The sequence below is a fragment of the Syngnathus floridae genome, chromosome 6 (assembly GCF_059516105.1).
Source record: "Syngnathus floridae isolate MCC-2025c chromosome 6, RoL_Sflo_1.0, whole genome shotgun sequence".
NCBI classification, from domain to species: domain Eukaryota; kingdom Metazoa; phylum Chordata; class Actinopteri; order Syngnathiformes; family Syngnathidae; genus Syngnathus; species Syngnathus floridae.
The window spans coordinates 9,301,564-9,314,695 of NC_142418.1; positions in this window are offsets into that span (position 1 = coordinate 9,301,564).

The window sequence follows — 13,132 nt, forward strand, 5'->3', positions numbered from 1 at the left end:
AAACTAAAAGCGGTTGTCTGACTTTTTTTTTTTGGCTGCAAATGATCTGTTACCAGTCAAATCAATACATCGAGATATCCCTTGAAATAACCAGCAAGCTTTGCTGTGCAAACTTGCAGTTTGCTTTTTGCAGCCAGCATGTAGAGCAGTGGTTCTTAACCTTGTTGGATGTACCGAACCCCACCAGTTTCATATGCGCATTCACCGAACCCCTCGTTAGTGCAAAATAATTTTTGGGAAATTCAAGACATAGATGATTTTTACTAGTGCACAAAATGAGCCGTGCATGAACATCACCTTGCTCAAAGAACAAAACCAACACTATGCATGACCTCACAACAAATTACATACTGGCAAATCAGAATTTACACAATAAATTAGGTTTGTTCGGACCTCCACAGTGGAGGCTCTGTCGAACCCTTGAGACCGACTCACCGAACCCCTAGGGTTCGATCGAACCCAGGTTAAGAACCACTGATGTAGAGTGACAAAAGACTTGCATGCACATATTACATCCTTCTCCTTTTTGCTAGCCAACACACTTCCATGAACACGCTCTCAGTAGACATTGTGCAGTAGACAAATTATTGGTATGCATATTTTCAGCATGGCGTAGACACCACAAATACCACACAAGCTCAGAACGGGCAAGTAATTCAAATATTATCTTTGTTCTGCTGTTTTCATTGCCGCTTCTATCCAACAACATTCCGAGACAAAAATCTGTTACTGTTAAGTGGAGCCACACGTCAGAATGTCAGACCGGATTGATATAATATATATATGATCCACACATATGAGGAGAAGCAGACGCTCATTTGATGGTTTATAAGTAGAACATGAAGCCAAATGATACGTATTGTGAAAACCTGGTCATGGGTTTCATCTTTGGCACATGCATTTATAACCCCTATAAAGTCTTCTATATTTTATTTTAGTCTTCATCACTTAAAAAGCAGTCGGTACAGTACTAAATATTGATGCCTAGGCAGTGAGATTAGGCCAATTTAGTCATATCCAACTTTGATACAGCCACTTCTTGCAGTTATGAAGCGCTTCATTGTTTCTATCCAGTGCAATGACAGTGGAGCTCAACAGTGATGTTTTACAAATAAAGGATATAATTTCCTTTACTCACTAAATAGTGTAACACTGTATGTCCCAGGTCTACTTTATACAGAAACATTTGTTGTCAACTCAGATTGGGCAGACATATATGGAATTTCAATCCCCAGAGTCAAATGATCCAGCTGCAGCGAGGAATCCGGCCTTTAATCTGTACATCCTTTCAGCACGTTGGCCGATCCAGCAGACGTGGGCTGAGACAGACATCACGAATGCCGGGGAAAATATTTGGAATGCTGATAAACAGTGGTTTTGATAGTGTTTGGACATTTTAAGCTTTTGACTTTCAAGTGGGACACACTGTCTTCTTGAAGCAGTGTGAATATTCGTGTCTTTGGTAATCTTTGATGCTTTTGATTTTAGTCTACGTATGACTATATGCAGTATAACTTGTTTTGTTTACTTTTCACAGTTCTATGAAGATCAGCAAAGTTAATGTGCAGAGTTGACAGAGTGAATGCTTCTAAAATCATCAGCATGAATAACAGGAAAGTGGTTATGGATTATTTTAAATTAGCAGTCTCCTTTTTCCACTGCTTGCCTTCCAGCACAGTTCCTTGTTATCCAAATTCTAAGCAGGCAGATAGCGAGGTGACATAAACCACTTCTAGCCACTTATCCGTCGAGATCGCTCATCACTCTTTCTTTGTAACTTCTGTACATGAAATAAAAAAGACATACAAGATACTGTTAACATCACATATTGCTCTGCCTTAGCGCTGGGCATAACGGTTTTGCATTCTACAGTCTCCATTTGGATGCTGTGGTCTTCTTTTTCTAGCTGCCCTCAATTTCCTCTTGAAAAGAATGTGTCTCCTAATTCTGGACAACAGCCACATTCCAAATAGATACAGAAGACCCTTGTTCTCCTCTATTGTTGGTGGTTGTTAAGCAGGTCTTGTTCTGATACATTCCATACAGCATGGTAGTCACAATTTCCTCTCCTATTATTCCCGCATTACTATTACGAGGGGAGTACTGCTATTTTAGCAAGATGAGTTAGTAAGGACATTTTGAAGATTGTCTATATAGGGTTAGGGTTGGATGTATATGTATGAGTACAAAAAAAAGAAAAACATAAAGAAAGAAAAAAGTCCATGCCATAACAAACAACAGGATGTGACAATGCAATACCCTCAGTGGCCCTTTATTCTGGGCTCCAAACCAACACACAAACATCTTGAAGTGTTTAATCTCATCATAGCTCTCTCTCTTTTTTCTTATTGCAACGACTCTCCTTTAGAAGTGGTGGGCTGTGCAGACTTAACACGCTCCATCCATATGTAGAATCTCATAAAGTGAGTGTGGGGGTTTGTGAGTAACCAATTAGCTGCTGGCAGAGTCTTGATTTTTGTCAACTGGGCGCATATTGTGACAGAAACAGCGCCACCCGCAGGTGGTTGATGCCGCTTTGGACAGATTTTTCACAATTTTGCACCCTGGTTTAGTTTAGGACTTAAAAAAAAAAAAAAAAATTCTCATTAAATCATATGACACTGAAATCATTTATGGCAGGGTCAAGCGGTTGCCATCATAAAACGCTACACAGAATGTTTAAACTTGAAATTTTATCGGCTGGTTTTAACCACTGTTAATACTGTAACACGTAAAAAACATAAAACGCCTTACCTTAACATTCATAACATTTGACAATGTGGGTGGTAAAGATGGAGACTTACTGCTTTGAAAGGCAATCTGTCATTTGTGATTTTCAGTCATCCTGGTCATGGTAAACTGCAATAGCTGAACTGAGTTAACTTGAAGTCTTGTTAAGGATTTTTCACTTTAGATATTTTTTTCCACCATTGTTGAGGGCGATATTCAAAGCTGAATTCCTTGGCTGTGGTGTAAATTAATATACTGTAAGTAAAATATCCAGGAAAAAACTGAACCCCTTCTGTACCGAACATTTACAAAAGTACAAAATGCTCTTTTTAGAAATGAAGTCTTGGACTTGAGGCACTGACAACTATTGACAGTAAAATTTGCACACAAAGTTTAGAGAATAAAATGTTGACTTTTCAGGAGAGTGAATGACCAAAAGGGTCTACCTTCCTATTCACAGCAAACCAAAAAAAGAGCTCAGTGAGATACAGGGCTTTAAGAATATCAAAAGGCCTCCCGGGAGGAACATATGTGGAGAAGGTCTCATCGCGGTATAGAATCTGCACAGAGATTACAGCACCCCATTCCCACACATTCCCATTACAAAACCACGGTTCATCCATAAATTTCCACCATGCAACCATCTGGAGCCCATCTTCACAACCTCACACCCATAGCCTGATGGAGTTCACAGGGCCAATGCATAGAAAGTATTGGGCCATTTTAGCGTACTCACATGCGTCTATTTACATCTTCCCATAAAACTAATACAATCATCATTTCTGCCTCCGCTAAGCCAAATCACACTTATGCACAGAAGAGTTTAGTAAACAAGTTCGATCCAGTCATAGGCTGATGGCTTTGGTTAAATTAAATTTCAATATCGCGTCCAGGCTGCTTACATTATATATTGAACCTCGTCTGTATTTGTAATGGTCCCTCAAGTGTCTGTGTTTTTCCTAACAGCTACTTTGACCTGACCTCTTACACCTGTGTCACCTTTTGCTGATTTGTTCTGTTTGTCTGTTTAGTTCATCTGTGTCTATTTGGCCTTTGTCCTCTTTGTCTTCTGCTCCCAGTTCCCTGTTCAAGACTGTTGTGTTCTGCATTTTTTGTATTTCATTTGTTATTTGTAGTAGTAAAAGACCATTTACAAAAATCTAATTAGCCGACGTCATATTCATGGTGACCATGTTATTTTGAACCAAAGAATACAATACAGAATAAATAAAACACAGATCATTACTCATGAACATGTGTATTTTTGACAATAATGTGCATACGGAACATTTTACTAATAGCTGAGTTGAAGAATTGATTCCACCAGCTGTATTTACATAGCCAACACATGTATCACATAACAGTCACATTTATCTTTTACGTGTATCACTTACCCATAACAGTATTCATATGATCAAGAACTTGGGTCATAAATAAACAAGTATAAAGTGTAAGTAAACTTTCCACATGGCTCTGAATTACAGCGTGGCAGATCCAATAAATTTGAAATAATGCATTGTCTTGTTTTTTTGTCTCTCTGAGACAATATTCCATTGGCATGATTAACAAAAACATAAAGAAAAAGAAACCATAAAAACGCTATTCATTTAAAAAAATGCTTCAATTTCAAATTCCAGCTACTTCAAACATTGTTTGATCAAACAAAATCAATAGGATTCTTTCAGTGACATTGATAAATAATCCCTGAATCTTTAAATATCAGATGGCATGTGTAATTTACTCATAGTTGTTAGGGCGCCCAGACAAGCAGCCTATTCCAAAATTTGCAGTAATATTCATCTATTTTGGAGCAATCTATAAATTATTCATTGCTCACTTTGTTCATGGCCAAAATTGATGCGCCTCCTCGGTGTGTGGTGTCTTGTGTGACATCAGCAAAAAAACTAGAATCAATTCTACAGTCTAAAATGCTTTACATACATCGCTTATGATAGCAGGAAACAGGCATGTGGACATTTCTTCTTCGACCACTGAAAATTGCACTCTCCACAGCCGCTCACTATAAGAGAACAAGAAAATAAAAGAAACGAACCACTAAGCTTCATTTTGTTTCATGCTGTTTTTACATAGCGCCTTTAAAGACACCCTACGACACTCCAGCGTCCCAAAAGAAAAAAGTATTGGCCGGGAGGACCAGAGATCCCTACTGGTGAGCCTGCTCAAATATGCTTGTTGACTGGTTGCAACTATGGGATGTCGTGAGGCATAACCCTTAGCAAACACCGTAACCCAAATGATCACATCACGTTTGTTTGTCACGTTGTGTATACTGTATATCTGTCCACTGTTACTGATCAGTTCATTTATATCCATTTATAGGTATACACATAAAGTGACCATCTGACAGTGGACACATAAACATTTATTCATTCCCGTAAATACTAAGTATAAATAGTAATCTGTCCATATATACACACAAATGTAAACACACAATCTGCAATCTCACACGTAGACAAACATGTGCAATCCTGTGTATGGATGCACGCACACTTGCTCACACAAAAACACAAACACACACACACACACACACACACACACACACAAAATTTCATTTTCAACAACAACGGTTAAATGTGAAGAACCTTTGACGTAATGTACTGTATGGCTTTGACTGTATGGCTTTGACGGGCTCCCTTAGTGGCAAAATAAAAGTCAAATTGCACAACAGAAAAGTTTAGCGTATTCATGCCAGTAACTCTTTCAGTTGCTCATAGTGTCACCTTTCACAAAAGGTCCAAACGTCAAACAATCCAGCCAAATTCAAACCTTTTCCCCTTCTTTGTGATTCTAATGTCTCTGAAAGATTTCCCTGAGTGATTATCCTGAGGTGTGGGCTACTTTAAGAGTTATTTGACCTCCCCATTCTTTTCGGAAAATGGCCGATGCCCACAATAAATGTTAAACCTCATTTTAGTGCAGTATTTCTGATCGCAAATCCTGATGTGTGTGGTTAACATTGGGTTCAGCCAAGCCACAGATTCCGTGATGGTGAATTGAAATGTTACAGTAGCCAATTAAGAAGCGACCTGAAGCTTGTGCTGTTGCCAGACAAGTGTAAGAGGTTGAGTGGTTGTATAACACATCTCCTAAGTTATTCACCACAAAGAAAATGACAAGACGAGCTTGCAACCACAATTTTGAATCTTCTTATATCTTCTACTACAGTTTTTATTTTCATGTAGACTGGATGCCACCATTCTGGCTTCTACATTCTTGGTACTATGACAGACATATGGTTTGCGGAAGGACATATCATCTTGTGTGTGCTGTGCTGTGTTGGTCATTTTGAGTATACACCACACGCTATAAGAGCAGCAAGAACACACAGGGCGATTTTTTCCCTCAACATGTGTGGGGTCTCTCACATTTGAAAAAAAAAAAAAAGTGTATGTGTAAAGCCTGGTTTGGCCACACCTCTGAAATGTAGACTAATTATATAATTCAGCGCAGATGATAAAACTTTTCACTAAATCCAACTCTTCAAGTCATCCAAGAAATCTTCATCCACGGTGTCACTTTTAAACAACTCCGCTAACTCCGGAAGTAGAAGATGCAGTGCTTCCTCTTCTACGTCGCTTACGTCAAACTCATTGTCGGTTGCAGTTCCAATTATTCCACAGGCCTAGAGTGCCCTCATGCAGTTTAGTGTGAAAATAACATGTGAAATGATATAATAATGTGTTAATCATTTCACACGTAAGTTGCTCCTGAGAATAAGTCGCACTCCTGCCCAAACAATGAAAAATTTTTTTTGATTTATAGTCTGGAAAATACATATATATTAAAAATGAAATACCATTTGGTTGTGCGAGACAGAATCTTTCCCCTCCTCGATTTGAATGAGGCTAACCTCAGCATTACTTCACTATCAAAAGCAATTATATTCACATTGTTATGTATCCGATGTGTCTGTTTATGCTGCAGTGGTATTGGCAGATATCTCATAGCCTATATAATCAACATTTGTACAGGCCCTGACTGATCTGAAAATGATGATTTCCATAGCCAGAATGCAACCCAGAATAATGCCATTGAGAGAAAAAAAATTGGGAAGTGTCATTTGAGGCGTATAGTGTAAATCAGGCATTAAATTGTCTTGCCAAACAGCTGCTTTAGAGAAATAATTAATATAAGTGTGTCTGTTATTGTTCTGTGAAAACGGCATCCCATATGGACATCACATTTAAAAAAAAAAAAAAAAAAAAGCCAACCAGGGGCAACAGGGAGCCTGGAACAAATAACTGTGTGCTAATTTGTGCAGTTGGACAACTGGGAACGTGCCTTTAAATACTGACGCAAGCTATGAAAAATGCCTTTTTGTTGTACGTATGCTATCATTTGATTCTACTGCATCATCTTCTTGACCTTTCTGGCAGAGAACCAGAGATTGCATTCAGAAAGCATATCATTTTCTAATCCAGGTACAATCCAAGAGAATTTATTGACCATGTGGGCTGCACATTCATGCATATTTCATCACACACTGGGAAAGAGGACATCTGATTGATGGTTTCATGCTAAACCTGAATCTTCTTATCTTCTTGAGAATAGCCTGTACATTTTAAAACCAAAACAGCCAAAACTTGAAACATGTGGCGAGATGGAACCAAAAACACCTGCTGTGCTTTCCTCTCACAGCTACAAAAGCGATTTTGTTTTCTTCAGCTACTTGATCAGGGAGTGAGTAGAGTGACATAAATTTCTCAATTCTGGCACAAAGCGTGGTTTAACTGTGTGCATATGCGGGGTTTCCTTTGTTTTGGTATTGCTGCACATGTGCAAAACAGGTCATTTGCGCCGTTGTGGGCGTTAACACTGCCAACTAGCTTCACAGCCAATAGAAGTGGCTCCTCTCATTCACTTTAAATTAAGGATGCGTGATGTGCAGAAGCAAAAACTGAATTTCTGGAGTCCATGCGGGCAAAGTACGTTTATTAGGAATTGCAAGCAGACCTCAGCTGTTTAAGATTTTATTCAATCAATGCTTTCAGATAACCCTATATAAATTTAGCTACATTTAAATAAAGCTAAAACCATGTTTTGTAAAAAATAAATATAGATATAGTAATAATATTTGCAATTTCATTGTTTGCCAGCTGTTCCTTTTTTTTTTTTAATCATTTGAGTCAAATCTTACTTTTAAAAAAAGTTCTTTACCCAGATATGTAATAATCCTGATAGGTACAGTAATGGCGTAACCTAGCAAGTTGATCGCCATACCAAACCAGAGACATCTGTTCATCTGGACTTGAACAGGATCAAGGTAGATCCTCGGGCAGCGCCAGATTGCACTGAAACAGATGATTTCTTCAGATTTAAGTCATAACAGACTTCTGGGCAGCTGTTGGATAGTAATTCCATTTCATTTTATCTCCTCAAACACTTGGCGTTGCCCTTTGCCAAACCAGAGCTGGTCTGAAGCCAGTTCTAAACTGTTCCCTGTACTACTGTACATCTCGCCAAATGGATGAAGAGTAGAGGGGCCAGCACAGCAATGCTGTGGACAAAACGTAATCAGAATCTAAGGTAAAGAAAAGCCTACCCATTTTGGAATGAAATATATTTTAGTATTTTGACAATAATTCAAAGGGAGGCCAATGCATATAATTTCAATTGTAAGCTTGTGTGTGTTTACAATGAAATAATGTTCCATAATGCAATTGGCTCACCATTACAATTTCTGATGTGAAATAAAATGCTCTTGCATGGAAAACCTACAACAGGAAAGTATCAAAGTTGAATGAGCTGGCAGCTGACAAAGGGGGAAATTGTTAGAAATAGGATAAGTGATTTTGCTATTAGGACGCCAAGTACAATATGAGCTATTGACCTACTCTAATGTCTTGGGAGGTACAACCTCCCACTGGCCGATCAATATTAACTTTCAAAGTAGTGCCCAGTTACTTGGCTCCAAATCCTCTGCTCTGCAGCTGGTTCTTACTCCATTGAAAGTGGTGCAATGCACTCAATTGTGCCTGCCGACGAATGCTACCCAGTATGATTCTTTAAATTAAGAGTTACTCACTATTCTAAAAATAATTGTGCATATATTTATGTACCCTGAGGTTTGGTGAACGAATGAAGGAATACATTAATGAATTAACCATTCTTAGTGTTTTCACTAAATTTAGTTTTATTATTTACAAATTTGTGGAGTACAGTACAGTTTTTTGTTTTGTTTGTTTTTACTTTGTTTTTGAAGTCGTGAAATATAGTTCATCTTGTACTTGATGGATCAAAAGGGACTACACCTTAAATCCATAAATCTGATGAAGATGCTCAGGACAGCCTTTTTTTTTGTAATTTTCGACTCAAATCAAGTGACTGTTTAATCACACCATTGACACCTTAGCCTTCTAGCATTTTAAAAACTGCTCTATAATTGTGCACAGTAGATACTCCTTGAGTAAGAATACCCTAATGGACAATTGAGTTTACAATCAGCCACACAACACCACTGCATAAAAATATTCCCATGAGGGAAATGCAAGGGCAAGAGCCTCTGAATCTGTGTGGCCATGGCAATCTGTTCAAACAAACCATAACAACTACCAGAGTTATATACACACACGCACGAACAAACACTATTCATATCTATTCATAGGAACATCTGTAACACCTCCAGAATGTGGGTTCAAGAAAGGCACTACAGCTCGATTTATTTCAAGGCAGACGATAATTACAGTGAAGTGACTTTTTTTTTTCTTCAGATCGTTATGATAGGTCCCACTTAACTTCACACATTGACACTTGTGTTTCATCTATTGTTTGGAAAGAATTGCACCCTATTGTGAAAAAAATTTATGCAGAATATAATACACATAAAGTAGCCAGTATAGTATCCAGTATAGTGACTGGGTCTTGCAGTGAACATTTTTCTTTGGGCATAGGATAGGCTATGTTTTAGTATGATTTAGTTTATAATATAAAACAGACATTTGCTTTGGCGTGCTACGAGTAGAAGACAGACAAATCAAATTAATGTGGCACCACGATAGCTGAAACTACAAGTTCCTTGGTTAAATCTGGAATGAACAGGAAAAATATATTAAGGGGAGCAAGGGAAAAAAGATCAACTAAAATATAAATGCTTGTCACTGCTAAGCATATTCACCATACAGCAACAAGTCATGACAAACTGATTCTTAGAACATTTTGAGCCAAGTCTATATATCAAATAGCTCTTAGGTACATATGGCTGGGCCTCCATTCAGTGATCTTCGATAATAATTGATTTGGATAAAAAAAAAATAATTAAAATTTCACCAAGTGTGTTACTTGATCCATCTTTAAATTAGGAACAAAATACCTTTTTGCTTTAAAATACCATCGATAATGACAACCTTTTGTAGGTCATCCAAACTGCTTGGAAGAGTGCAATTTTCCCTGAGGTTAAACTGCTGTGATCCTAAAGCTTATAAATATGTTAACTATTATAGACTAAAGATGCAAAAAGAATAAAACACACAGTTATAACCAAGTGCCTCCCGCATCATTCTTACTTTGTCCCCATTCTCAATTGTGAGTTCAACGAAAAAATAAGTTCACTGTAAACAAGCCAAAGGAAACGCAGATGAGGAGATAAAACTAAATAAAAATAAAAAGTAACTAGACAACAACAGCATTTTATAGTATGTTACAACACTGTTTTCTTTCTTATTTTACTGACCGCTATCTGCAAATTTATTCAGATTCAAAGTCAACTAGTGGGAATCAAGCCAATGCTGACTGAACAAAAATAATCTGAGTGCACCAGCACCATCCCGACTTCTGACAAACCAGGGGAAATCATTTTATACCAAGAGATGATTAAAAAAAACTGCTCTTACATGAACCACTTTGCTTGGCCTTGGGTGAGGTTATGAAACCTTTACTTTCTGGCTTGCCCCACAGTATGACTCATACTCAGGTCTTCTTCAAACCTATCTTAACTCCTGGCTGGCACTACTGTGGTGTCTGTATTCTGGTCAGAGCAGTTTACATCAGTGCCACCCAGTGAGAAAGCACTGTAATTCCAGAACATTGCAGTATCATCTTTCTATTTTTCTTCCTCCTTTGTTGCACGGCTTAGCCTCCCCATACATACAATAACAATGCATTCAGAATTCAGAGTAACCCATTCCCGCCATTAGAAGCCATTGCTATCTTCTCCCCCTGCGGTCAAATACCTCTCTGAAATTGCTGAGCTTTGTGCGTGCTACTCGTCAATTTATACTCACTCACAATGTGAAATCATTTTTTTTGGCAGGTCTGGAATGGAAAATATCACAAATAGACTGGGCAGGGAATGAAGTTCTACCTCTAATCCCAAAATCCTTGATCCCTTAGAGAAGACACACTGCGTTGTGAGGCGGCAACTCTAGCACTGCGCCAAACCGCCCCACTAATAACATGATATGTCAATTGTGAAAAAGGGTCATTTTTATCACTTTAATTTTGGTTTAATAATAACCATTTGATCCAAATGAGTAGTCGAATAAACACAAAACAGATTGTTGATTATTAACTACAAAAGTAGTCATAACTTAGGGGAAGTGAATGGGCAACATGATGTTCACAAGGCACCAATGGCTTGAAGCAGGAGTAGAGAAGACTCAGAAAAAGATTCTACATCCTATCTAAATACCAAATTAATTGATCATGGATTCCCCCCACAATAAAGAGCAATGTAGTTAACTGCCTGTTCCCATTAACTGCAGTAGAAGATTCTTTAGGTGACCATTTCAAACCTAATGTCAACCTGGTACAACTGCCTTCATGAGAAAAACACCTGCATTGGATTTGTGCAAGCAGCATTTATCTTGAAGCTGTATCAGCCAAGTAGTTGCCTTTCTTTTTAGGTTTCTTTGAAATCCAAATCCAACCCATGGGTGCTGTTAAAGGTAACACAAAAGATAAAAGTAATTGAAAATAAAGCATAAATTAAAGTTGTGACATATGTACATGTGTTTCTCAAGTACACCAGGCTAGAATCAATGTTGTCCACATCACTTTGAGGACAGAAAGAATATGTTGAATATTCTTTCAACTATTTCAACTTTCAAAACTATTCTGTTTTGTGACACAACTCATTGTAAAATTTGTACCACCTGTATTTCTTTTCATTTTATTTGATTTGATTTAAATAAACATATGGAATGTTTGTGTTATTGTTTTTTAGGTTTCAATTAAAAGTTAAATATTGAAGTATGTTTGACAGGAGGTTTCAATTGTATTTGCAAAATACCTAAAATATTTCAACCCTTTGGGTACAAAATATGTCTTATTGGTGGTTTTCGCCACACTATATTCACATAAAGTGAGCGACATGCTTATGATACGTTTTCCCCCTTTAATTCCAATGTCATTTTCATTCCATTGACTTTGACTGATTACTCCTGAGCATCATCACTACTTCATCTCTTTCAGGTTACACCATCAAGTGGGATGAGCTCAATTTGACAATGGGAAAGTCAGTGTGGTCAGAGTGTCTATAAGAAGAAACCATGGTCCAATGAGAAACACATGTTGTCGTATTCCTGTGAGGTTCAGCACATACAGCGAGTGGAACTGCAATCATGTCTACTGGCCTGAATCCAGTTGTTAAATAGCAATGAAAATCCTGATGCATACACGTATAATAATATACTGTCGAGTACATATACCGGTGAAGTATCCCATCCAGGTTAACAGGAGTGCTTCAGTAATCAAATGGAGGTTACAAATGTATTCATGGAAGAAATAAAGATGCGCTGTGAAGCCATGTAAAAGACGAAGGCTTGGTTAATGGTGAAACTAATAACTTTCCTGGTGCTATAATACTGTCATCATGCATGTAGTCCATGAAATCTGCGAATCAGACTTGGAAACCAATATGTGCCGGGCTACTTGCTGCATGACTTCAGGACTAGACCACTTCCTTTGAAAACGAGTCAAACTGGTTAGATCTTTCATCAAAGTCATGTAAAATATGGTTGGAGAGGGAGTGCGTAAAGTTTAGAGCAATCTATGACTCACTCAGTAGGGTACCCTGATGGTAACATGCTTATCAAAACGGTTTATAAATGTGTTGAAGTTAGGTGGGATCCATCGACCAAGTTTCTACAAAAGACAAATATTCAAATTAGTCTATATATTCTTAGATGTATTCAAACAGCTATCCAAAATGGAATGAAAATGACTCACAGAGCAAGAGTAACATCTGTGCTCTGTGGCCAGATTGAGGTATGATGGATTTAAACTACTTGCGGTACAGGGCTATAACTATGAAGAGATCACAGCTTCCATAGAATGTCAGCATTAAAAGCCACTGAATATTTTGTTGCGTGTCTCATAGGACAGCCAACATGTTCAATATTTTTAACTATGATATTCTAACCATTTCAAATTATGGGGCAATACT